Genomic DNA, 24,110 nt, shown 5'->3' on the forward strand with positions numbered 1-24,110 from the left:
TGGAATATTGCTAAAAGCGGCGTAAAACTATATTCACTCACTCAGGGCGCGTTGCAGCACCATACACGACTGGCCCAATGACATTTCACATTAACTATCTATGCACAGGCAAATACCCCAAAGATTTTCTTCTTAACATTTATGACCGTTGTTATAAAAGTGCTACCTCCCCTGGAGATTCCGGGTGCAGACAATCCTCGGTAATCTTTGCTTGTAAGTAGCGACTTAATGGATCGCGTGGTCGGATTGGCTGACTTGGCCGATTGCGTGTCAATGTACCCCAACGCTGCTCATGATATCGACCACTAGTTCTCTTGCCCAGGGTCCTTGTTCACAGGCTGTCGTGATAAAGCTTGTTTTGTAATCTAACTGCGGCGTAAAACAACACTACGTGAAACAAACTACTGTGAAACATTTACCAAGCATTATTATTCATATGAAATAGTCACAAATACTTCTGTAACCAAAAATGCCAAACAACATAAATAAAAGTTTGATTAAAGTAAATACTAAACTATACAACATTATCAAATGTAATCATGTCTATATAACCTGACATCGGCTCCTAAGGTTGAATATCTGTCAGGTTTTTAAAAAGGGGGCGATTTGCAATTCACTGCATTTACGATAACAATATGTTTTTTATATGAGCACAATATATACCTAAAGCTAGTAGTAATCCCATGGACCAGCATATGATGTAGTGTGTACATGCTTGTTCAGCAACCTGGGAGGAGACCCCCCGCGATCAGAAGATCCCTGTTGACGGCAATGCCGACTCCGCCGCCACAAGGGGGCGTGCAGGACTTAACGCCGGTGTGTTTCCGAGGAATGGTGTCCGGGGCAGACTTGCTGGGTAGGGTAGTCGCATGCTGGCGATTGTTATTCGGATTTCCGGGGAAAATGTGTACGTGTCGACATTTATATCACCACTCCCACCCCCACCACCTCCAACCCCACCCCTGCCCCCGCCCCCACCACTACTACTACCACCTACACTACTACTACTACTACTACTACTACTGATGCTGCTACTTCCACCACAACTACTACTACCACCAATACTACTACTACCACCACCACCACCACCACTACTACTACTACTACCACTACTACTACTACTACTACTACTACTACTACTGATGCTGCTACTGATGCTGCTACTACTACTGCTACTACTACTATCACTACTACCACCACCACAACTACTACTACCACTACTGCTACTACTACTACAACTACCACTACTACAACTACCACCACTACTACTACTACCACCACCACCACTACCACTACCATCACCACTACTACTGCTACAACTACTATTACCACTACCACCACCACCACCACTACCACTACCACCACCACCACCACTACTACAACTACAACTACTACTACTACTGCTACAACTACCACTACTACAACTACCACCACTACTACAACTACTACTACTACTGCTACAACTACTACTACTACTACTGCTACAACTACCACTACTACAACTACCACCACTACTACAACTACTACTACTACAACTACTAAAACTACTACTACTACTGCTACAACTACTATTACTACTACCACCACCACCACCACTACCACCACCACCACCACCACTACTACTACTACTACAACTACTACTGCTACTGCTACTGCTACTGCTACTGCTACTACTACTACTACCACCACTACTACTACCACCACCACCACTACCACTACCACCACCACCACTTCTACTACTCTTGCTACTACTACCACCACTACTACCGCTACAACAACTGCTAATATCACTACCAATACTATTACTGCTGCTGCTGCTGCTGCTTCTACCAATACTTCCACCACTACTACTACAACTACTGCTACACTACAACTGCTACACTACAACTGCTACTACTACTACTACCACCATTGTTACCACCACCACGACCACCACCACGACAACCACCACTGTAACTGTACTACACAAATAAAGTTACCATGAATGCTACACCACTCTTCCATCACAAGCAGTTCATCGCCGCCATTCCCTTTATTAAAGTGCGCTCCCATACAACTAGCGTGCGAACGTGCATCCTGTGTGCACCGCTGTGCACCCCTGCTATTGTGCTTCACCTGCAGCCTGTATGCACTGCAGGTGTGCCAGCTGAATAACTATCCCCGTCACGATTGGGGCAGTGCAAATTTACTTAACTTTAGTCGCTGCTTCGCCAGCACCAGTCTACATTTAGCATTGTGGTGAGCTACTATACCACTTAATGCACTTTAGTAACGCCTTTAATAACATAGGGTTGTGTTTTTCTCGCCCTCGTAGTTTCGATCAGATAAATCCCGCGAAAAATAAAACGGGCCGGCCCATTTGATGATCGAATGGCCACAGTTTGTGTCCTGTATAAGTTTGTGTTCTCAAACCCCGATCTCAATTATTCAGACTGCCTATGGTACAATGTCTATTGTTGTGTGGGTAACGTTGCACTCAGCAATATTCCACCTATATACCGGCGGTCTGTAAATAATCGAATCTGCACCAGACAATCCAGTGATTGACATCATGAGTATCGATCTACGCAATTGGGATCGATGACATGCATCACCCAAGTCAGCGAACCTGACCACCGATCCCGTTAGTCGCCTTTTACGGCAAGCATGGTTTTCTGAAGATCTATTCTACCCCGGATCTTCACGGGTCAACGCCATGATGGCATGAAGTATCTTAATCTAAACCAAATTTCTCTGAATATGGACTTTTTACATAGAAACAAAAATTATGTCTTGAAACTGTGACAGAAAACTTAGGTTTGTAATCCCGCCCTCATTATAGGAAATGCGGTAATTCGGCTAAGATAGAGTTTACACGATCGTACGCATAGCCTTCGATTTACAACCTACATACTTCTGTAGTCACAATACTCAAGCAATTGATAGCATAACATACCTCCAAATTGTCCATGTATACCACTCAAAAGAAGTTAAGGACCACCGATTCATGCCATGACAAATTAACTAGAGTTATATGAAAGAATGGGGTAGTCCTTAACTGCTTTAAAATAGTTAATAACAGAAATTCGACATTTTTATAAAGATTATGGCGGTTTTCCATTTTCAGCGTTGTCACGTTTACTTTGCAGATTCAAAATACAGTGAGTGAGTGAGTGAGTGAGTATGGTTTTGCGCCGCTTTTAGCAATATTCCAGCAATATCACGGCGGGGGACACCAGAAATGGGCTTCACACATTGTATCCATGTCGGGAATCGAACCTGGGTCATCGGCGTGACGAGCGAACGCTTTAACCACAAGGCTACCCGACCGCCCCTCAAAATACAGTGGAATTCGTTTATATACTGCTAAATTATTCAGCCGGCCCCCAGCATACATAGGCCACTACTCTCGCCCTCAAAACTCTTTCTATTACCCCATTTTAGAGCCTCGCACAGATCCCCATCCGATCGTTATATACACATTAGGTTTATTTTGCAGTGGTACTTTACGAATTCTGTATGCGTCATACAAAGAAAAACTTATATGCCTTGTTACAAAAGTGTGGTTGAAAAGTATGGATTAACATACACCTGTGTACTTTTCCGCGTGTGGGTCGTTCCTATAGTTCTGCTATGTTTGCACTGAGCTACATTCTCGGTTTTGTTCAGGGTTTGGGGAATGTCAGTTTAGTCTACAGTTATTCATACCTGACACCCAAACTGCGGGGCGTCTATATGGGCCGCGTTCAGGGCATAGCCACTGATTGTTTTGAAGTACAATATACTACGTTTATAACGATCACGCTTATGACGAACTGACGGATATAACGAACCTACTTTTTTGTCCCGACTATTTTCTGCGTTATGCTGTATATATGCATATAACGAACTACGGTTATAACGAACTAAAATTAGTGGTCCCTTTGAGTTCGTTATAACCGTAGTTTATTGAAGCATCCTATCTTAATTCGCCCCGATTACGTTTCTAGGTTTGTCAGCACTATACCCGTGCTCGTGGGTTTCACCGAAGTGGTAAACGTCCGAGACCTGCATCACTTCGGGCTTTCCTCCCACATTAAGCTGACACGCCGTGATATAACTGGAATAATGTTAAAAGCGGCGTTAAACCCAACTCACTCATTCACTATCTTAATTCGAGAGTTTCTGAAGAATGTATTTTTAAGGACCTTGATAAATTTAATTGGTTTGCTTATTTACGCAATGGGAACAATCGAAAAAATTATGCTTCATGATGTCGTAAATTGGACGACGTTAATTTTGGGAGGGAAGTGTCGAGTGAGTGGTCCCCATAGATGTAGCTGGGCAACGTAGATGAACGCAGTGGCCGAACGATCGCGACAATAAGTGTTAGAGATTTGACAATCGGTATTGGGAGAAAAGGGACAGATGATAGACGTGAAAATTGTGAACATAATGGGGAAAGACCACATTTAACACCCCTGTTTATAAAATGTACTTGTCCGACATTGCGGAGGTCGGATTCTTTTCAGGGAGTCATCATTATTTAAATACGGGTAAATTGTTTATAAAGCTTGGACATTTTAGCAACATGCTTAAAAAAGCCGTACATAATATGAAATCCCATATCAGAAATAAACGACTCTTTGGATATCGTACAATAAAACACTGCAGGGAGAATAAACCACTAGAGACGGCGGCCCTCTTGGCTTTGTCTATCGGACAATAAAACATAAAGTTGCGGCGGGGTAGGCTAGTGGTTAAAGCGTTCGTTCATCACGCCGCAGGCACTAGTTCGATTCCCCTGATGGGTACAATGTGTGAATCGCATTACTGTCCACCGCTAAAAGTGGGATAAATTGTACTCACTCATAATAAATGGAACGCTGGAGAAAACAGGTTATTTTTTATTATCTGACAAGAAAAGGTTTGAAAAGCATTATTAAAAAGTCCACGCCCACGCACTGGATTGAGGCCGTTCGTTTCTTTACCCTGTGGCCTTGAACCTGCACGCACAAGCGTCATAAGTTACCGTAAATAAATCCAAGCATGTGTGGGTGGATGATTTATTGTCTGTTCTTCAGAAATGTTGGGATGTTGTTCCCGAGACAATTATATTTCATTGCGACCTTATTCACACCACGTAATAATAAGGAGTTGTTATCGCAAGCCTCGGCGTTATCAATCGAGTTTTTGAGTGCCGTATCTTGCTTTCATCCAGATACGAAATTACCAAGCGTAATCTGTACATGTATTGGGCCCCATGTGCATTCCGGGTAAAAGCAACCATGTTGATCGTGATTTAATGGACAGGGTGGTCAGGCTCGGTGACTTGGTTGAAATTGCGTGTCAATGTACCCCGACGGCGTGGATCGTTGCTCATAATATCAATCACTCGATTATTTCATCATAGCTGGAATGTTGGAATACTGCCAAGTAAGGCGTTAAACAAAAAACAAAAGATTAAAAGGGGGAAGGACATCGTGGTGACTCCGTCATCGTCATCGTCAGCTTAACCTGGGATGGAAACACAAACCCTCCTCCCCCCAAACACACAGACAGAGACACACACAGACACACACACACACTCCCAAACACTTGATCTGTCACAGACACAGACACGCGCACGCACGCACGCACGCACGCACGCACGGTCCACTTTAACCCTTAGTGTCATGAAACACAATCATCCAAAACAGTCTACTCTTCAAGGATCTTCCACACAGTCGTTTACGAACCATAAATGATGCAATTTTAAAAACAAATATAAATAAGTCATCTCGCACCAGCAGCTTTGACAACCAGAGCCGAAACTTCTCCCATTGACCTTCAACAGTGTGACAGCGTATGAATGAAGACGACATCCAATGTAATCGTTAGCTAATAGCGCTTTCAAGAGCGTTCACCTCCGTGGGAGATCTTGTCAATAACACTTGCGTGTATGAATGCAAACACTTGATATGTAAGAAGGCATACACCCTACTTGTGTGTGACCCCCATACACTAGAAGCGTAGCGTGGCGATTGGAACACAGACAAACAGGTTCTTGAGCAAGACCTTCGTATGTCTTGTCTTTGAGGTCCCAGTTTATCGGGAACTACCGTGTGCTACTTGAACAACAACTAGTTTACTACATGTACACATTTCTATCGGGTGTAATTGGGTTTAACGTCGCGTCCAAGATTATTGCACTTACATAGCGACGTGCATGTACGTGTGTGTGTTTGTGTGGCTGCTTGTAATAGATGATGCCGATTTATAGTGCTAGCCCACTGAGATACCATGCCGCAGTTTAACATGAATACCTCACCCAGACACAGTATACTGACTCCGAGCCGACCAGTCCTTGTTTTAGCCCCTTAATGCCGAGCGCCAGACAGGGTAACAACAAGTACCATCTTTTAACGTCTTTTGGTATGACGCGGCCGGGGATCGAACCCCGGACCTTCCGCCCTCCGGCCGGACACTCAACCACTAGACCACGGAGGCGGTCACATTTCTTTCGATATAAAAGTCTTGCATGTTAGGATTTCAAACAAAATATTTCAAACGTGTTTCGTGGATGTAGTGCGATAAAGATATTATTTTCACTTTGATAGTGTTTCTTGGGTGGGGTTGACTGGTTGGAATCTGTGTGCTGACATTCTATGGCGTTTAACTATCCATAGATTCGACGAGCCTTCTGGCACATTGCACGACGTGTAGAATGGCCACTGTGTTAGCCCGGACAAGCTCTGTCTTCACTCCTCATACTGATCATTAGCCTCAGATGCCCCAAACAGGAGGCGATTGTCGTGGGTTCGAATCCCAGTTTGTTTGACGTTTAACGCCTCAGCCAGTAATACTGCTGCCCTCTCCCGGCGGATCAGATAACAGTTTTACACCCCTTCACTATCTCACACACTGTTTTATTTTATTTCCCACTCATCCACCCTGTCATTCACTCACTCACCCTGTCATTCACTCACTCACCCTGTCATTCACTCACCCTGTCATACACCCACACGCCCTGTCATTTATCCTTCCATTGTGTGTGTGTGTGTGTGTGTGTGTGTGTGTGTGTGTGTGTGTGTGTGTGTGTGTGGCTGCTTGTACTAGTCCGGACTAATTCCGTTCAAACTCCCTCATCGTCATGATATGGCTGCAATACTGCCGATGTGACGTTAAATATTAACTCACTCACTCACTCACTCAAACTCCCTCGTGGCAAGGATTGGTGACCGTTGTTTCTCGAGTGAGTGAGTGAGTGAGTATGGTTTTACACCGCTGTTAGCAATATTCCAGCAATATCATGGGCTTCACACATTGTACCCATGTCGGGAATCAACAGACTGATGCATACTTATTTTTGTAAGCATTTTGCAGGACGACAGCTCTTGATCCGTCAGCGCTATTTACGGAAGTGGTTATATTTTACCTTAAAAGGAGTTATTTATCATGGGTGTGGTTGAAAATGTATATCGATTTTTCGGGCGCGGGGTCTTCCTGAAATATACTTGGCTACCCGCCAAATGCCGTTGTTATCGCCTAACCTAACCTGGTAACAGATTAGACACAATGTATATGCACTAAATATAGCCAGATAAGAGTATGTCACCGAGGCCGTTCCAGGATTCAAAAATTTTTGGATGGGGTTGGGGATGTTGTGTCACACTACCCAGGTCAACAAAGGGACCGACAGGAAAAAAAATCACGTGCCTTAAATAAATAACATTGTGTATGCGTTGGTATGAACTATAAAATATGATACATATACAGTGTACAGCCGAACCTCTCTGTCACTGTGGATATATCGAGGTAATATCCGTTGCACTTGCAGTCGTCATTATTCTGCCGAGTTGCGTCCCTTTGTAAATCCGCTGATCGTGGGTTCGAATCCCACATTTAGCCTCATTATGACCCTTGGTCTGTCCGAACCACACCCTAAAGAACAAAGGTGTCTCCAAAGTAGTAACCGTCTACGACCCAAGCTTCATTAAACTAACACGCAGCGATAGAACTGAAATAAAAACTTTCAAATTGCGTTAAATGAAATACGATTGTACACATATCTCGTTAAAAAAGTACGCCTATCGCGAATTCGTAAAATATAAATGTTTTAGATGTTTCGAAAAATCGGGACGACCATTTGTTGTACATTATTACCAAACAGACTTTGTATACTTGTTATTTTACATATGTTTTTTTCTTTCTTTTTCGCGTTCGTAAAAGTCGGGCAAGCTAAGTCGTTAAAAACGTCCGATTAAAACTGAAAAAAATCCGATTAAAACTGAAAAGTAATATCCGATTAAAACTGAAAAGAATATCCGATTAAAACTGTAAAAAAAATCTAATTAAAACTGAAAAAGGTCCGATTAAAACTGGAAAAGGCCTCGCCCAGCTTCGCAGGAGAATGAATACCTGTGTTGTTGAAGGAGACACAGAAGGAAGAAATGATCTAAGATGTGCTCGCATATGATAAAAACGCGGAAGAATGTTGGTCTCACTTCATAAGTACTCTCCTGCATGCATCTACGGGGGCTAGAATAGGAAACCCCGCGAGGAAACACTTTAAATGTGAATCGCATTGTTTCTAATCTTACGTGACGACCTTCATTTTAAACAGATAAAGAGACCAATGAAAGACTTTAATGTATTGTATTACGTGTACATAATAGACAGATAATTATGAGTCTTCTTGAACACGATTATTCTTTTTAATTCACTTCCGGTTTTTTTTCCTTGTTCATATCAAAGTTTGTAAACTAAGCATGCGTAAGCAAATATGTGTTATTCATCGTCAAACGTCCAACTGTTCCAACTCTTTCTTTTTTTTAAATGTGATTGTCCCTACTATGAGCTGAAAAGGGATTTTCCCGACTATTAGCTGAAATGTGATTGTCCCTACTATGTGGTGAAATGTGATTTTCCCGACTATGTGGTGAAATGTGATTGTCCCTACTATGGGCTGAAAGTGATTGTCCCGACTATGAGCTGAAATGTGATTGTCCCTACTATGTGGTGAAATGTGATTGTCCCTACTATGTGCTGAAATGTGATTGTCCCTACTATGGGCTGAAAGTGATTGTCCCAACTATGAGCTGAAATGTGATTGTCCCTACTGTGTGCTGAAATGTGATTGTCCCTACTATGTGGTGAAATGTGATTGTCCCTACTATGGGCTGAAAGTGATTGTCCCAACTATGAGCTGAAATGTGATTGTCCCTACTATGTGCTGAACTGTGATTGTCCCTACTACATGTATGTGCTGAAATGTGATTGTTCCTACTATGTGCTGAAATGTAATTGTCCCTACTATGTGGTGAAATGTGATTGTCCCTACTATGGGCTGAAAGTGATTGTCCCAACTATGAGCTGAAATGTGATTGTCCCTACTATGTGCTGAAATGTGATTGTCCCTACTACATGTATGTGCTGAAATGTGATTGTTCCTACTATGTGCTGAAATGTGATTGTCCCTACTATGTGCTGAAATGTAATTGTCCCTACTATGAGCTGAAATGTGATTGTCCCTACTATGTGCTGAAATGTGATTGTCCCTACTATGGGCTGAAATGTAATTGTCCCAACTTTGAGCTGAAATGTGATTGTCCCTACTATGTGCTGAAATGTGATTGTAACTACTATGAGCTGAAATGTGATTGTCCCTACTATGTGCTGAAATGTAATTGTCCCTACTATGTGCTGAAATGTGATTGTCCCTACTATGTGCTGAAATGTGATTGTCCCAACTATGAGCTGAAATGTGATTGTCCCTACTATGTGCTGAAATGTGATTGTCCCTACTATGTGCTGAAATGTGATTGTCCCTACTATGTGCTGAAATGTGTTTGTTCCTACTATATGCTGAAGGTGCACGTGATGGCGAACATTATAACAATCGCACGCGCACCTAGACTTGAAGATACATTGTCTCTATTTACGCCATATGCATGTAAAATATTTAACGTGTAAATTTAGTGTCGTGTATAATACATATGATACCGGTAAAGCTGTTTCGTGGGGGTGCCATCATGCTCTTCAAAACCGGTTGCGGTTCCGTGGCGACGCTATCATGCTATTCAAAACAGGTAGAGGATTCGTGGGGGACTCTTTCATGTTCTTCAAAACCTATAGCGGTTTCGTAGGGGGCGCCATCATGTTCGTCAAAACCGGGAGCGATTTCGTGGGGGACGCCATCATATTCGGCAAAACCGGTAGAGGATTTGTGGGGATTCCATCATGTTCTTCAAAACCGGTAGCGTTTTCATGGGGGAAGCCGTCGTGTTCTTCAAAACCTATAGCAGTTTCGTAGGGACGCCATTATATTCGGCAAAACCGGTAGAAGTTTCGTAGGGACGCCGTTATATTCGGCAAAACCGTTAACGGTTTCACGGTTTCGTAGGGACACCATCCTGCTCTTCAAAATCGGTAGCGGTTTCGTGTGGGCATCATCATATTCGGCAAAACCGGTAGCGGTTTCGTAGGGACGCCATCATGCTCTTCAAAATCGGTAGCGGTTTCGTGTGGGCGCCATCATATTCGGCAAAACCGGTATTACGGTTTCGTAGGGACGCCATCATGCTCTTCAAAATCGGTAGCGGTTTCGTGTGGGCGTCATCATATTCGGCAAAACCGGTAGCGGTTTCGTAGGGACGCCATCATGCTCTTCAAAATAGGTAGCGGTTTCGTATGGGCGTCATCATATTCGACAAAACCGGTAGCGGTTTCGTGGAGGACGGCATCTTGTTCTTCGAAACTATTTAAGGGTTTCGTGCATCTTATCCTCCAAAAACCGGTACCGTTTCGTAATTAATTCGTCCTGTAACTCGATCGACAACTTGCGAAACACAGAACATCTGGCAATAAACGATGAACGATCAGGAGAAACGGTAGCCGAAATTAACTGCAACTGATGACCCGAAGCTGAAGGCGATGGAGGAGCATGTTTATTTTCGAACATGGTCCAGACGGTGATATTGGATAAAATAGATATTACACCAGCTGATTGCGTTCATAGTGGCACAGATCAGATATTTCTTCGGCACTACGGAAAATATCAGACAGGGCTGGAGGCTGTTTCTCTATTTAATTACCTGCTTCGATAACGACTCGACGGTGTCAGACATCTTCAGTCCCACTCGGATATGCTCGGCTTGTTCCGCTGTGGTAATATAATGGTTGGCCCGAGGCGAATGCCGAATACTGAAGTGGTTGTCCGTTTGCAGTGCGCGGAAACTCAAAGCGAATGCACTTCTTTATACAGATGGAACAGAGTCTCGTGAACCCGGACGTCGAATTAAAAATATTTATATGTTCAGTCAGAACTGTCCATGATTAACATAAACAAAGCGAATTAATAAAAATGAAATTAAGCTAAAAAAGTATCTTATACGATCTTAAACGATAACCAGCTAAATAGGCCAGTGAACGTTGTTTAGTGCCACAGTCGCCACTATTCAGTGAGCCTGACCACCCGATCCCGTTAGTCGTTCGAGAAGCATGGGCTGCGAAAGACCAATTCTACCACGGAATTTCATCGAAAATGCTAGTTGGCGGTTTACAATATTTTGGGCCATTTTTTTAATAACTGGCGATTTTTGGGGGGCAACAAAAGAGAAGTCACCTGTGATTGTATGTTGATATAGCAGGGTGATGAGTCTTGTTAGATCCATATCAGAGCGTAAAGTCGAACACAAAACCCATGAGAACTCAAGAGCACGAACCGATTATAAATTCAATTGGATTTCCAGATCAAAGTATGAACCATACCGGTTGAATACATCGTTCATGTGAGACCCTACCTTCACTAAGAACTAAAATCTGTTACCCGCGAAGATCCGGGTTAGAATAGGTCTTTACATTCGGGACAAGCCGAATAGGGGTTACGGAAAGGGGCGAGTGGTGACGAATGAGGTCTTCAGCAACCAATGTTGTCGACGAACGGGATGGTCAGGTTCGCTGACTTGGTTGGCACGTCATTGTGTCCGAGTTGCGTAGAACGATGCTCATAATATCAATCACTGGGTTGTCTGGTTCAGACATGATAATTTACAGACCACCGTAAAGTAGATGGAATATTGCGTTGCGGCGTTTAACAACAACAAACAAACGCACACTCATCTCCATTGTATATGGGCGGCTAGACCGTTTGTCAAGAGGGTGCTGTAATAATAGATCATAATAGAGAACTGATATCTCACACTTCCTGAAAGACTACACCAAGCAATTCACATTAAGTGGACGTATTTCCTCCTCCTGTGCTACAAACATAGCTTGCATTGTTACAATGCATTGTCTTATTGTTTTGCGTTATTAAACAAGTGGGCATTCCGGCTAAGAATATAGGCCCACAGCTCCTATATGCTTGTCGGAACTAAATGGATCGGTCATCAGGGTCGCTGACTGGGTAGGCTACATGTCATCGCATCTCAATTGACTGGATCGATGCTCATGATGTCAATCACTGGATCGGGTTGTCTGGCTCGTTTCCTTGGTTTATGCATGTCATCGCATCCCATTGGCGTAGATCGATGCTCATGATGTCAATCACTGGATCGGGTTGTCAGGCTCGTTTCCTTGGTTTATGCATGTCATCGCATCCCAGTGGCGTAGATCGATGCTCATGATGTCAATCACTGGATCGGGTTGTCAGGCTCGTTTCCTTGGTTTATGCATGTCATCGCATCCTATTGGCGTAGATCGATGCTCATGATGTCAATCACTGGATCGGGTTGTCAGGCTCGTTTCCTTGGTTATGCATGTCATCGCATCCTATTGGCGTAGATCGATGCTCATACTGAGTGCAGCGTTAAACACACAACAATGGACATAGTACCATTGGCAGTCTGAATAATTGAGATCAGGGCCCCGTTCCTCAAAGCGATCTTAGCGCTACGATGATCGTAAGCCTATGCTAAAGTATGGGACTTACGATCACCTTAGAGCTAAGATCGCTTTGTGGAACGGGGCCCAGGGAACACATACTTATTCAGGACATACATTGTGGCCATTCGATCGTCAAATGGGCCCATTTTATTCTTCGTGGGATGTATCCGATCTGTACTACGAGGGCGGGAAAAACATAACCCTGTGTGTGTGTGTGTGTGTGTGTGTGTGTGTGTGTGTGTGTGTGTGTGTGTGTGTGGCTGCCTGTACTGGTCCGGACTGATGCCGATTGATAGTGCTAGCACACTGACATACCATGCCGCAGTTTAACATGAATACCCCACTCAGACACAGTATATTGACTCCGAGTCGACCAGTCCTTGCTTTAGCCCCTTAATGCCGAGCTCCAGACAGGGTAACAACAATTACCATGCTTTAAGGTCTTTTGGTATGCCGCGACGGGGGGTCCAACCCCGGACCTCCCGCTCTCCGGGCGGATGCTCTACCACTAGACCACAGAGGCGGTCTTGGTGCTGACGAAATAGCGTTTAACTGTAAGAAAACTTAACAAACAAACGTTTCCTCCCGGGGAATACAGGGTTAGACAATGCTCCAGCATGTCACAAGAGGAGGGGGCACGGGTGGCCCAGTCGTCTAAGGCGCCGCGATTCGCTGTGCGGAGTGGCGTCTCTTGGACAAGCCAGAAACCTATGATTGTGGGTTCGAATCCCGGTTCGCCCCAAATATGTTTCTAGGTTTGTCAGCACCATACCCGTGCTCGTGGGTTTCACCGAAGTTGTAAACGTCTGAGACCTGCATCACTTCGGACTTTCCTCCCACATAAAGCTGACACGCCACGATATAAATGGAATAATGTTAAAAGCGGCGTTAAACCCAACTCACTCACTCACTCACAAGAGGTTACTAAATGGGTCGGGTGGTAAGGCATAGTGACAGAGTTGTCATCGCATGTTGCCCGTGATGTCAATCACTGGATTGTCTGGTCCGACAAGATTATTTAAAGGTGGACGTCATATAGCTAGAATGTTGCCGAGTGCTGCGTTAAACAACAAACAAACAAATGGAATGGAGATGTATTACACTGGACAACCCGGATGTGGAGTGTATAGTCTAGACACATTCTCACGTCAAGCGATGAATCATGGAGAGAGGATTCGGGATTCACAGCAGCCACGTCAAATGTCACAGGTCCCCATAACAACAGTCTTGAATTTTTATTCTCAGAAAAAAACCGTTCGTTTCACTGTTCTGTTTTTCAAAATAATTTAATACAGTAAACTACGTTTATAACGAACACGCTTATAACGAACTTGCGGATATAACGAGCTTTTTTTTTGTCCCAGTCATTTGCTGTAGATATGCTGTATATATGTTTATAACGAACTACGGTTATAACGAACGTAAATTAGTGGTCTCTTTGAGTTCGTTATAACCGTAGTTTACTGTAGTTGCATTGTATATTGCAGTTTGTATGAAATCGAATGTACGAAAGTAATAAGATGCTAAATGACCCTCATCAGGGGAGGGTCGACATTATTCGTGGTAGTTTCAGAGGAGTGAATGAGTGAGTGTTTTACGCCGCTTTAAACAGTATTCTAGTTATATCACGGCCTGTCAGCTTAATGTGCGAGGAAAGCCCGAAGTGACGCAGGTCTTAGACGTTACCACGAGCACGGGTCTGGTGCTGACTAACCGAGATACATAATCGGGGCAAACCGGAATTCGAACCCACAATCGTAGGTTTTGGGCGTACCCAAGGGAAGCAACTCTGCACAGCGTATTGCGGCGCCTTAAACGACTGGGCCACCCGTGCCCCCGGTTTTAGTGGATGGGCACCCTTTAATCGTGGTAGTTTCAGAGGAGGGGCTACATTAATCGTGGTAGTTTCAGAGGAGGGGCACCTATAATCGTGGTAGTTTCAGAGAGGAGGGGCACCTATAATCGTGGTAGTTTCAGAGGAGGGGCACCTATAATCGTTGTAGTTTCAGAGGAGGGGCACCTATAATCGTGGTAGTTTCAGAGGAGAGGCACCTATAATCGTTGTAGTTTCAGAGGAGGGGCACCTATAATCGTTGTAGTTTCAGAGGAGGGGCACCTATAATCGTGGTAGTTTCAGAGGAGGGGCACCTATAATCGTGGTAGTTTCAGAGGAGGGGCACCTATAATCGTGGTAGTTTCAGAGGAGGGGCACCTATAATCGTGGTAGTTTCAGAGGAGGGGCACCTATAATCGTGGTAGTTTCAGAGGAGGGGCACCTATAATCGTGGTGGTTTCAGAGGAGGGGCACCTATAATCGTCGTCGTTTTCGGGGAGGGACAGGAGAGTTTTCGGGGAGGATCGTAAACAGTGAAAGACAAGCTTAGGAAGTCCGTGAAATCAGTGAATAGTTATTTAGCTGTAAACACCTGTGTGTAGGTGTTTCAGGAAGTACAGACATCAGTAACAAACATTTGTGGAATTTCTCGTTTTGGAATAGTCATGAAAAATGACCACGCCCTTAAGCGGTGTCAGGGAGGTTTGCGCTGTAACAATAGTATATACGGACACGCTGCAAATACGCAGTTTTAATGTTTCTTCATATATTTACGTAATATTCATGCATAAATAGTACCAGAGCACAGAATAACGATTTGTACGTTTTAAATTTTCAGCATGTGGTTGTTTATGGTATAATTGCATGCACTGGCGTCATTTTGTCATATTGTGTGCGGGTCTGGGCGCACTACGGGCATTAAGGACACCGTTTTGACATGGCCTCATCCTGATGACGTCACGGCAGCTGACAAACGTCGGGGCGTGTCGGACGGAGTGTGACAAAGCGTCATGGCATCGTGGTATGTTTCGTCCATGTCACATACGTGAATTTTACAAACACGGCCTGGACCGTAAAGGCCCTTAATTCTGTGTTGGTTTTCGGCTAAACTTGAAATGTCATGTTCGTATATCCAACCCCTCTCTGGGACAAAGCGGGAACCTAGTCATGCTGGTGGCGACGCTTGGGCTTAGAGGAATAGAAGGGATTATCTGACCAGCTTGGTAAACCAAGGCTTTGTGTGCGGCTGAATTAGACAACTGCCATTATCATTAGCTGAATGTGTTATATATAAAACGCTTTGTTCAACGTCATTTGTTGCATTTATATGTCGAAAGAAGCCTTTATCTAAAATACGAAGTATGTTTGTCAAATACCATTTGGGCTTTTGTCAAATACTGTATATGGTCTGGTTATGCGTGTTTGGGGCGCTGCGCTCAGTCACCCTATTTTGAAACACGTATTGGTTGGGGGTGATTTCGAGAATGGCTTGTCCAGCCAACTACTCATGGTGCAAAGCGACTTTTAATTGGATTTGACCAAACACTTACAAACGTTATGAAAACGTTGTCCGAAACATTGCAAACTTAATGACCAAAACACAACTATGATACCCGTATCAAATAAAACAACATCGAATAACAATTTCTTGTTTGTTATATTTTTTGCCACCATTAAACATGGGTGTGCGTACGTCCTTATGCCCGACTGTTAACTTTCTCGCCTTAAACGTGTTGGTATTTTTCGATATAGAAAATGGAGTTTAATATTTGTTATAATTACTGCAGGATTTTTTCTATCAATGCCGTGTATCTGAGTTAGAAACAAACCAGCCAAAACATGGGTCAAAATACTCTTTTGATAACTAGAAACAGTCAATAGATTATATGATTCGCTAGTTAAAATAATACTACAGCAAGTCATTATACTGTTTAAGATCCGGGATAGAATAGCTCTTCAGCAACCCATGCTTGCCATAACAGGCGACTGTGCTTGTCTTAAGAGGCGACTAACGGGATCGGGTGGTCAGACCCATTCCTTTCGATGCATGCCATCGTATACCAAATGCGTGGACTGATGCTCATGATGTCAATCACTGGATTGTCTGGTCCAGACTCGAATATTTACAGACCGGCGTCAAACAGCTGGAATATTGGTGAGTACGGCGTTAAACAACAAATAAACAAACAAACAAACAAACATCATAATGTTTGATATTTCAAGTCTCAGATAGCCTTTAGTATCAAATATTCTCAAGAACACCCGGTTCCGTAAGACCCGTTACATGTACGTTCAAAGGACGTTTATATGGTTAAACGGTGTTTTGTATGATTTACAAATCAGTATGTTTTAGACATTTTGCTTTATTTTAAGACTCAGTCCCCAATATTCCAGCAATAACACGACAGTCTGCAAGTAATCGAGTCTGGACCAGACAAACCATGGTGATTGGTGTAATGTAGGGCTGGGACGGGTAGGGTGGGTACTGAGTAGGACCCGGGTACCCACGGGACTATCCGGACCCGTGGTTAGTCACATGATATATTGTCTAATGACAAAAACTAACTTTAGATCAGTGGTTACACTACAAGTCGCTAATGTTCGCAATTCTTTCTGACGATGCACACATTTCTTTTGACTTGTATCTGTTTGAATAAAGATAAAGCTTCAGTCACCTTCACTGTACGCATGGTCTGATCGTTTGATACCTGTATATTTAAATAATTTTGGCTTTGGCCATGCCTGCGATAAAACAGTTCCCAATCAGACATGTTGTTCCCAGGTCTTGAGACCTGCAGTGGGTACCCGGGTAGGGTTGGGTAATTGGAGGACTCGTTCCAACCCTAGTATAATGAGGAACGCCCAACGCCGTCAGGCTACGTTGACATGCTATCCACGACCCATTCATCTTACGACAAGCACAGGCCGTGGGGTCAGTATGTTTTAGACATAGGGGTCAACCAGTGTCCGTTTGAAAGATTATAGCAACAGGACATGGATTATTTTGTCAACACAGTAAATTTGACTTGGTGACCTCTAAATTTGTCCCTATTCCTCGGGGATATTTTGAGTGTAACCTTGGAGAAACGAGAATTAAGTGCTTAAAAGTTCGATACGATATCGGCAAAGTGTTGAGATTCTGAAAGTTTTTGTTTGTTTGTTTGTTGTTTAACTCAGTAATATGACGTCGGTCTGTAAATAACTGAGTCTGGGCCAGACAATCCAGTGATTAACATCACAAACATCGATCCTCGGAATTGGGATACGATGACATGCATCAACCAAGTCAGCGAGCCTGACCACCCGTTCACGTTTGTCGCCTCTTACAAGCATAGTCGCCTTTTACCGCAAGCATGGGTTGCTGAAAATCTATTCTAACCCGGGTCTTGATAGGAGCCTGCATGCATGCCATGATTTGTTTTCAAATACATCCAAGCACCTGCATAATGCAGTATTATACTAGCTGGGGAAAACAAATCATCTTTCAATTATAGTGATCCATTAATTTCGAATCTGGAAAAACAAAATAAATACACATATCGGGAAAAGAAATTACAAACTGGGCTAGAATATTTCTGTTACTGCCATTTATCGGATTCATCAGTTACACGAGCAATATTAACGACGAACGCCCCGTCGCGATGTCCACGTCGTCAGGGACACGACGCTCGGCGAGGATAAAGGACAGAATTATCTTCAATTGTTTCCACGAGACAACGGCCACTCGTGTCGGCCGCCACGCAATCCACCTGTATATATTTCTTTTGGTATATACTGCGTGCGGCTTCAAAGCTACTGTAGCTGTTTTGCTTTTCATCTTATCCGATCATCCCGTGATAAATCACGTTTCGTTCGTAGAAACAGTTGACGAGGAAAGAATGTTGAAGTGTATGTATAAGCTGTTAGTGTAGAAAAATGGGCGATTTTTTTGTCCGTAAGGGCGATAACTCTCCAACCTGTCGCTTACGGTCTGCGCTGCGACAGCTCGTGGGATGGAGTGAGTGATTTGGGTGTAACGTTGTTTTGAACAGTGTTGTAGATATATCAGCTAGCTCTGTGCACATACGGAAAACCAAGTGACTCAGGTCGAAAACCTTTATCACTTTGGTGAAACCCCTTGATCCCTGGTTAATCCGCGGTCTAATGGTGCGGAAGGTCCCGAGGTTCGATCCCCGGCCGCATCATAGTAAAAGACGTCAAATTCTTGTTGTTACCCTGCCTGACGCTCGGCAAAAACGTCAAATTCTTGTTGTTACCCTGCCTGGCGCTCGGCAAAAACAAGGACTGGTCGGCTCGGGAGTCCGTATACTGTGTCTGAATGGGGTATTCATGTTAAACTGCGGCACGGTATCTCAGTGGGCTAACACTATAAAATCGGCAAAAGTTCGGACGAGTACAATCAGCCACACATGCTTCAACCAAGTCAGCGAGTCTGACCACCCAATCCCGTTAGTCGCCTCTTACGACAAGCCAACGCAAAATAAGTGCAATAATCTTGGACGCGACATTAAGCCACATTTCACCTCCCCTCACCTCACCTCACTAAACGCAGTGACATCTTTTCCATGCACACTTTGAACTTGTCGAGATAATCATCCCATACATGCACGTGACATATCATTAAACAGACTGGGCGCATGTCTACATGCAAGTCCTCCACGTATTACCTGAACTGGGCATCGTCTATTCATATCACAATATAAGTTGTTACTTGGCGGTGGCGCATTTTTACAAGAAAACTAGTTAACGTGCGCTAAATCACACGTTATCGACACATAAATCACAGAGTAATGACAGATAAGCTAGCTCTTCACACATCGGTGGTCGGTTTTCTCATGGTACAAGCAAGTCAATACCAAGGCCTTTGTCGGGGCGGTGCCGTCGCAGTGTTAGGTGATACTGTTTAACGTCTAAAACTCGATACTGTACACGGACCAATTAACCTTACAGGTCTAGCATTATGGAGTGAGTCACTATCTCCTAATTGCAGAGTTCCGTTGATAAAGGGGGCCAACCAACTCACGTGATAATGAATGTGATCGCCAAAGTCTGCTCTACTTCTGGACTAGACTAACACCTAATCTCTGAAATGAACATACCTCACAGAAAGAAATAGTTGTTTTATTATCGTAATAAAATATAACGAAAAGGAGCCCAGAGACTTTCATTTTCAGATGCTGCAGTAATCTAGACTTGCCCACTATTATAGACTTGCATGGGCTGTTTTACATGTATAATTGTTTCAGGGTCTGTATGACAGTTCCTAGTGGTTAAAGTGTTCGCTCGTCACGCCAAAGACCCAGGTTCGATTCCCGACATGGGTACAATGTGTGAAGCCCATTTCTGGTGTCCCCCGTCGTGATATTGCTAGAATATTGTTAAAAGCAGCGAAAAACCATACTCACTGTATGACAGGTGGCCGAAAATAGCTGAATAGTGGCTCATGGGCGATGACAAATGTAACTAAATCGCTCTCTCAAGATTGCTTCATTGAAAGAGTGGTGAGCATATAAAAAATGTAATACCCTACCGGTCTCCACAAACCTACCTTAGCGCTAAAACGATCACAACACCTATACTATAACATATAATTACGACTGCCGTCGCGCTAAGATAACTTTCTTGAACACGTCCACAAACCGTACCACTACACCTATTGGAAGCTCGGAGTATAAGGGCTATGCAACAGTCGCCACGTTAAGAAGGTTTCATACACAGGAGGAGACCCAGGTCACCAAGAAAAGGTTTCTCGCAAACTCAAGGACCGCTATAAACATAATAAACCGGAAGTAAAAAAATGTGCAAAGGCGATTTGCCCTGAAGATGACAACGTTTGTTTGTTCACGCGCAGCGCAGACGATCTGGGTTTGATTCCCAGTGAAGACGATACTAATTTGTTAAAGCACAATAATTTGCTGTTCTGGTCCTCAAATCGGGAGAGGCCTATCATGAACACCGTGAATTCCATAATTATAGGTCTTAGCCTAAAGTGACATCTTCGCAGGGTCGTTTCTTTGCACTACCCTACAGACTCACACGTTCCCACACCCGAACCCAGCGTTCCATTTCACCCGAGCAATTGCCTGTCGCCTGTAAACTCCATTATTACGGCCTGTTGATTTTCTGGTTTCAGGTTTACCGTCTGTAATCTGACTTACCCAAACTGCCTTGCACGCCACAACAATATTATTCGTTTGTTTGTTGATTAACGCCGCTCTCACCAATATTCCAGCTATATGACGGCGATCTGTAAATAATCGAGTCTGGACCAGACAATCCAGTGATTAACATCATGAGCATCGATCCACGCAATCGGGATACGATGACATGCATCAACCAAGTCAGCGAGTCTGACCACCCGATCCCGTTAGTCGCATCTTACCACAAGCATCGTCACCTTTTATGGCAAGCATTGGTTGCTGAAGACATATGTATAACCCTGATCTTGACGGGCCCAGAATATTGAGAGTAATGGATCAATGTAACAGTAGGATTACTTTAACACTAAAGTCTTCAGGACATTAACAAAGGTGGGTGCACACTATACCAGCCACAGAGTGAACAAAAACACAGGCTGGTACGTGAGGTGTCCGAAAAATTGTGCATGCACCCAACTGCAACCCCTTGGGTCCGTCAGTGCTAGTGATATCTCATAAATTAGAAATACTGATTCAATTTCTTTTAAATGGGAGGAGCACATCCTTTTTTAAAAGTGAGGTGCGTCTGAAATAAAAAAAATGCAATTAACTAATAGGTGACCCAGTTTGTGTTGGTAAGCCCCAAAATTGTCAAATACTTTTTTTTATATACCAATAATTCAGTTGTGGTTGATGAAAAAACTAACTAAAACGCTTCATGTGAGGGTGGGGTGTAGGGGTGGGGAAGGGGTTGATGGTTAAACTTATAAAGTGTACTGAGTGACCTTAACTACAAGAATTTGCTACAATCAGACATACAAGGGACCTGATCGACCCTTCACCAGTGTCAGACATAGGCTGTAACATATCTGCCTATACCCTGCACAATAGCAACTTTTGTCACAACCACTGGAAATCAAGTGAATGCAGAGGACAACTTATTTTAGGGACTCAATTTAAGGTGAAAAATTGATGATGATGAATTATTCATGAAATATAGCTAGCTTTAGTCATGCTTTTAAGAGTAAAAGTAACGTCCTGTCATTATACTCTACCAAAAGGCAAATAAGATTAAAATATGGCTTGAATAGCTTTCTTCAATATACACAACAAAGACACCCCTGTTCCACTGGAGATGTTGATAATAATATCCAGAGCACAACTGGTCTTACATCATTCTGCCCCTATGAAAGAAGTAGGTTGGTTTATCATAACAGGCTGTTTCTTACATTAATATCTATGTCATACTGTCCCGAACATTTCATGGCAAAACAGACAGTTTGAACAAAATTCCCACAGAAACAAACAAAATACAAAGACACCTTGTTTTATACATGATTTTATTCCACACGAGCGAACAGGAGACATACAACAAGATGAGATTTAAAACATCACCGAGCAGACACCTGCACAGGTAATATGCTACCTGTCACCTGACCCCAATGCTACCCCAACCCCAACGAAAATGCACCCCGATACTGATACCCTTCCATACCTACCCACCTTGTTTCAATACTGACAGTGCGTTCCACACTACCAAAAGGGGTATTATTACATCTGCTGATAACTGCTATGTAAACTCCAGGGAAACGGCAGTTCATAATGTGATAACTGTATTGCTGTGAAGGTAATTGAACAGTTGTTGGTTGGTAACATCTGCAAGTTGTAGATACCTATCAGAATGAAACTCTATTTTTATGGAAGACATCTGCTTTTAATTGTACATTTTGAATACGAAGTAAGTATGCCTGATCAGTTTGTTTAAAATTCATTTTTTAGCTCACATGACTTGACTTAAAAGATTTTATGTCACAGCATGTTGTCTGTCCAGTTTTTGACATCACCTCTGAAACTACAAGACCTAGAAGCAACAACTCTTATATCACAGTATATTTCTCCTAACCCTAGGAGGTACATGTACATAGGATCTCAAAGGGAGCACATTTTCACTTGCAAGGTACTGGACAGGCTTTGTGTGAGTTAGTGATGTACATATTTTCCCGGGTACATGAACATGACTGGCATTTAATTACTTTCAAATATTTACAGATCTTTCAAAACGTTTGTTTGAAATATAATACTGACAACATATTTCAAATTAACTATCTCGTCTCATTCACAATTTGACTTTTACAACTGATTTCATGCTTCCCCAAACTCATGAAACATCTGGCTCAAATCATTCAGTGATTTCAGAGCGAACTGTTACAAACAAACCACATGATGAAATAGTCAGGTTTTCTAACACAAATATATTCTGAACACTTGAGAAATTAAAATCTCATATCTCTTATTACAGCTAAAAGCAAATTCTAAACTGGACACAAATTGTTGCAAGAATAAATAGAAACCCCCACATAGATTTTAACATCTCATTGCATGAAAAGCAATATTCAAATAGGATTTGATCGAATTTAATAATGCTTAAAGGCCTTTTCAAGGCAGATTTTAATTAAAAGCTATTTCAAGTCCAGACTGCCAGTTTTAGTCCTTTTCAAGCGTGGGAAAACCTTGAACTTCTAGTTCTAGAATAGAAATGAGATTCTACCATGTAGTACAATCAATTAAAGTCTTTTGAGTACATATCTCCATCACAATTTCCAATTTTGTCTTCAAAATCGTCTTATTAAAAATTACATATCTGCAAATACTCCTCTAACATCATTACATGTACAAACATTGTAATAAAAAATGAAAAACATACAAACTAAACCGGTCACCTTAGTGTGACCATGGTCTGAATAGGCCGACTGTTTCCACATAAACATGGTACATTTGACCCTGTGTGATAACCCTGGGACTGTGCACTCCATCCTCCCATGATGAAGTGCTGTAACCGTGGGCGACAGGTCCCGTGAGGCGTGAATATGGAGCAGGTAGTTTGTGTCTGTTTCTGTGTAGCACCTCCTTGTCAAGCCACCATTACTCATGCTCCTCTGTCAACACCCACATGCATAGATGTTGTACTGACATCCACGTACAAAGGTGCAGCCAATTTATCTGAGCAGCAGGTGGATCTGCAGACATTGTTGTCCTGAAATGCTAATTGGTTCTGTGTCGAACTGTTCGCTTTTCAGAAATGCTACTTGTTTTTATCAAACTGTTTGCTATTCAGACATGGCTACGCAGTGAACTACAATATGCTAACAGAATGCATGGCTGATTTTTTTTTATATTGCATTCCATGTCGCCCTTAAAATTCAACCCTGTCTGAGGGTTTGACAAATACACTGGTCCAGTGGACAAATACCAGTAAACATCAACCAGGTCCAGTAATATTAATGGTCTGAGTGGCCATATGAAAATTTTAAAAG

Source organism: Haliotis cracherodii, unplaced genomic scaffold (assembly GCF_022045235.1).
Source record: "Haliotis cracherodii isolate W230 unplaced genomic scaffold, xgHalCrac1.p SCAF_3, whole genome shotgun sequence".
Lineage (NCBI taxonomy): Eukaryota > Metazoa > Mollusca > Gastropoda > Lepetellida > Haliotidae > Haliotis > Haliotis cracherodii.